The 5,031-nt window shown below is 40.4% G+C and overlaps 1 long non-coding RNA gene across 1 annotated transcript; it reads right to left on the bottom strand.

Annotated features, from left to right (window-relative positions):
- Positions 1-816: 816 nt before the first annotated feature.
- LOC122460397 lies at positions 817-4,831 on the bottom strand. The gene is made up of 3 exons (XR_006281675.1): positions 4,431-4,831; positions 1,221-1,224; positions 817-827 (listed from the first exon to the last, which is right to left on the bottom strand). It is a non-coding gene; the product is annotated as an uncharacterized LOC122460397 (long non-coding RNA).
- Positions 4,832-5,031: the final 200 nt, after the last annotated feature.

Below are 5,031 nucleotides of genomic sequence, written 5' to 3'. Positions count from 1 at the left end.
AAGTATTATGTTTTAACTGACTTCTATTCCTCTTCTGCAGTAGGGATTTGTTTGAGATAATTTGCATTGTACTGAGTCTAGGCTTGACAAAGTGTGTGCATAATGTACACTGTACATTCTTGTTAAGGTTCATTCTTTGTACCAGTTTGATAACAATTGTATTTTATCAGTTGACACAAAAGGTATATATTTAACTAGTGTATTAGTTTATTGGGTATTCATTTATAAGAATTTCACGGTTAACTAATGACTTCCACTGCAGCAGCATTCTTTGAAGTACAGATCCTCTCTTAGAGTGCTTGCATTTCAAAAGAAGCATATCATTAACACAGGGAAGCTCTGAAGATACATTTTGCTCCATTTTTTTTTTGCTATGGTCAGTAGCAGGCTAATGGTTAATATTTAAATTGAAAGGCTGGTATCCTGTACATTTTATGTTTGTTTGTTTTTTTGATAATGCCACCTCTGTCTAGGACCAGATTCTGCTTCCTTTACTGTTGATTAGTGTCTTACTACTTGAGTAGTGCCACTGATGTCAATGAACTCATTGCATAGTAAGATACAACTGACTATGAGTAAAGGTGGCAGAATATGGCCCATAGACAGGTACCAGTAATCTCTTCACTGTAGTTAATGGAAATCAGACAGATATCTATCTATTTTGGGTACAATACTTATATGGCCCTCATTACTGAGCATCTCACAATCTTTAATGTATTTATTTTAGGGAAGTGCTATTATCTCCATTTTGCAGGTGGAAAACTGAAGCACGGAGAGTCTAAGAGATTTGCCCAAGGTGAGGCAGGAAATCTGTGGCAGAGCAGGAACTTGAATTCAGGTCTCTAATCTTAGGCTAGTGCCCTAACCACTGAACCATTCTTTCTCTAAAAATCTGATAAGGTATTAAAGTAGTGTGTAAATTACTGGAGTTTGGGAAGATAATGTGAAAATTCTGATGCATGTCATCACTTTTTAGGGTACCCCATTAATGTGGGGCATACCATCTGATCCTCCCCAAATTCAAGTACTATGTTGAAGAGACTTTGCCAAGTATTAGTTTATTTTATACAGCACATTTGTAATGAACAAAAACACTTTCACCAATTGCTCCTTTCTGTTCTTTGGAAACGTACTCTTTCAGATATGACTGAGCAAGTGTCTGTCGCTGTGACCATCTCTCAGCAAGGCAAGGTGAAAAATAAGGAAAACAAAATTAATACTGTACTAGAATAGCAAACTCTGTGGAAGAATTTCATTGGTTCTTCTGCCTGCACCTCAGCTTATATGAAATACTGACCCACAGTTTCAGAAAAGTCTGTCAAAGCAGAAAAAAAAAATCACATTTCCTTTAAACTTGCTCTTTTTCAGATTGGTCTTCCACTGTTCACTGTATACATTGAGGATATAATACTTAGACAGAGTGAGGGAGGTTTAATATTTGCATTAGTTGTTAGCCAAAAAGCTTTACCAAACAATTACAATTTACTTCAGTGGGATTCCTTGTGTGCTTAAAGTTAGGCATGTGCTCAAGATCCTAGCTGAATAGAGCCTAGGCATCCAGAGAAAGATGGTGATTTAATCAAACATTTGTGAAGGAATAGAGATGAAGGTATGGGAAACACCTGGATATCCTGACCACACTGGCAACGTTCTATTTGTGCCTCTGTGCCTCGGAGCCAGTCTACACTGGCTACGTTAAAGCGCTTTAACGAGGCTTGTGTGGTCATGACAGAGCACTGGGAGAGAGCTCTCCCACCACTCTAACAATGCCACCTCTACAGGAGATGAAGCTACCAGTGCTGGGTGCGCGGCTCCCAGTGCTGGGGCATTGTCTAGCCTGGGGCTTTACAGCACTGAAACTTGCTGCGCTCAGGGGGGATGTCTCCAACCATAAAATAGGTATGATATTGGCTTCCTTTGTGAAGCATTTGCAGATCTATTGATGAACAATGCTATAGAACAATGACAGGTTTCAGAGTAGCAGCCGTGTTAGTCTGTATTCGCAAAAAGAAAAGGAGGACTTGTGGCACCTTAGAGACTAATAAATTTATTTGAGCATAAGCTTTCGTAAGCTACAGCTCATGGATGAAGTGAGCTGTAGCTCACGAAAGCTTATGCTCAAATAAATTTGTTAGTCTCTAAGGTGCCACAAGTCCTCCTTTTCTTTTTGCTATAGAACAATGTTTCTCAACCTATTTGATACCAGGGACCAGCTTGCTTCCTTCTTAAATTGTGTCAGGGAGATCTCAGGGACCGGTGCTGGTCCATGGACCGGTCGTTGAGAAACTCTGCTATAGAGGACCTACACTTTATTTATTATGATGATCTTCTACAAACTATATGTTTGGTTTACAAGCCAATGACTGTATCTGCTGCGGTTTGAATGTTCTGTGTAACATCATTATTAAAATAAGACCAAAATTATAAAAAACCCTCAAGTATCAGAGGGTAGCTGTGATAGTCTGGATCTGTAAAAACGGCAAAGAGTCCTGTGGCACCTTATAGACTAACAGACCTATTGGAGCATGAGCTTTCGTGGGTGAATACCCGCTTCTTCAGATGCATGTAGTGGAAAATTCCAGAGGCAGGTATAAATATGCAAGCAAGAATCAGGCTAGGGATAATGAGGTTAGTTCAATTAGGGAGGATGAGGCCCTCTTCTAGCAGTTGAGGTGTGAACACCAAGGGAGGGGAAACTGCTTTTGTAGTTGGCTAGCCATTCACAGGCTTTATTTAATTCTGAGCTAATGCTGTCAAATTTGCAAATGAACTGAAGCTCAGCAGTTTCTCTTTGAAGTCTGGTCCTGAAGTTTTTTTGCTGCAGGATGGCTACCTTTAAATCTGCTACTGTGTGTCCAGGGAGAATGAAGTGTTCTCCTACAGGTTTTTGTATATTACCATTCCTAATATCTGATTTGTGTCCATTTATCCTTTTATGTAGGAACTGTCCAGTTTGGCCTATGTACATAGCAGCGGGGCATTGCTGGCACATGATAGCATATATTACATTGGTGGACGTGCAGATAAATGAACCGGTGATGGTGTGGCTGATCTGGGTAGATCCTGTGATGGTGTCACTGGTATAGATATGTGGGCAGAGTTGGCATCAAGGTTTGTTGCATGGATTGGTTCTTCACATACACATGGGTAAAGATTGGGAGGGCATTGCCCCCCAAACTGTATACATTGATAGTGAGGGGGGCACAATTTAAAGCTTTTGCCACCCCTAAAACAGCTCAAGTCACACCCCTTGGCCACACCCCCTCCCCACCCAAAGGCATTGCATAACTGTTAAAAATGGGGGGGCATAATTTCAAGGTTTTGAGGGGGCATGCAAGTGCCCTACTTGTTGCCTCTGGACCTACAGAGGTTTTTAAACTGTCGGACACCTCCCCCCACCCCCGCAGGGGGACATGGAGGAACATTTAGGGTGGCGAGCAGTGATGCTAGGCATCTTGGGCTGGTGAATCCAGGTGGTTCAGGCAAGCCCCACATGGTGGGGCTGCTCGGGCCGGCCAACCCCCATGGCGGTGCTCATCGAGGGACAGCCACCTCCAGCTCTTGACTCACTCATTAAGTACACTGTAATTTAAGTACCACTAACAATCAGTAAATCCAGAAGTTAGACCTATACCTATTTTTAATAGTATTAAGCTCCCTGCCCTCCGACCCCAAATATAGAAGTCAAACTATGCTTATGCACATAAATATAACACACACCACCTATGAGGAACTAAGCCAGAATTTCTTTTGACAATATAAATTACAAAAGAAGAAATATAATTCAGAGAATCAAAGAAAAAATCTCCAAAGGAAATAAAATCATGCAGCACAGAATAATCTTTGTAGAATTATTCCAGCAAAATGGAATGCATTCCTTGTTGGCCAAAATATTTCATGCAAACTGGAAAACAGCAAACAAACAAACAAAAAACACACCTAAGACCCAAAACGGTAATCCCAAAAAGAGCAACTCTGGCAGGAGAAATCACTAACCAGTAAAAGGACTGCAGTATAAGGGTTCCTCATCTTTCATTCTTTTAAAAGTGCTGTTTCCACATTATGTATTGGATGTCTGTGAAATGTTTATTATTTAAAATATGTAAATAATATATGGATGTGCTCTCATTTCTTGATGCTATTTCTTTATTGGCTTTCTTTCTCTTATCTTTCCCACTATGTTCATTTCTTGGCCTTACCATTACAGGAAATAAACAGAAATGAAAATAATGGGATAGATAAGAAAAGAAAGATAATTGAGAAATGGCAGCTAGAAATGGGAGAGTATGTATATATGCCTCCTTCATATGTTTTAGTGATGTCACGTTCACCCAGCAATAAAGAGATCGGGCTGTCTATTTTGATCTTTCAAGAAATGCGTCTAAACAGACAATACCACTTGAAACAAAAGTAGATACTATATGCTGTACAGTATATATCACTGTATCACTTAAACTCAGTCTGCTTTATACAGATATGGCTTTAACTTTTCGGTTTGTTACACCTTCCATATTATTCTGTAACCAAAAACCTGTACAATTGTCTGTATGTGCATTAAAGGAATAAACCACAAAAATAAATAGTAAGCAGAATGTGATGAAGCAATGTTATGGCATTTTACATATACAAACTATTGTACAGACATTAGCTAATTAAAACTGGAAGCACCTCTAGAACTAGGTGAGTAAGTAGTATTGTCCTCATTTTACATGGGAGGAAACCCAGAGAGGAAGAAGTGTTTTGTCTAAGGCCACAGAGTGAATGAGGGTCTGTCTACAGTACAGGTGTTACAGCAGCAGCGAACCTCCTAGCCCAGGTCGACAGACTTGGGATAGTGGGGCTCCCACTAGGGCTCTAAAATAGTTGCATGTAGACAGTGTCACAGTTCCAGATTACTGCCCCTGTATTTCCCCTCAGTGGTCCAGCAAGGACACCTATTCTCAGGCTTCCAGCTCCCAAGCCATTGCCTTTCGGCATGGAGACTCATGTCTCTTTCCCTTTTGACTGGGATTTTTTCAGGCTGCACAATTC

Source organism: Dermochelys coriacea, chromosome 5 (genome assembly GCF_009764565.3).
Source record: "Dermochelys coriacea isolate rDerCor1 chromosome 5, rDerCor1.pri.v4, whole genome shotgun sequence".
In the NCBI taxonomy this organism is placed as follows: Eukaryota; Metazoa; Chordata; order Testudines; family Dermochelyidae; genus Dermochelys; species Dermochelys coriacea.
The sequence above is the reverse complement of the archived record's forward strand: the minus strand, read 5'-3'. Positions and strand labels throughout refer to the sequence as shown.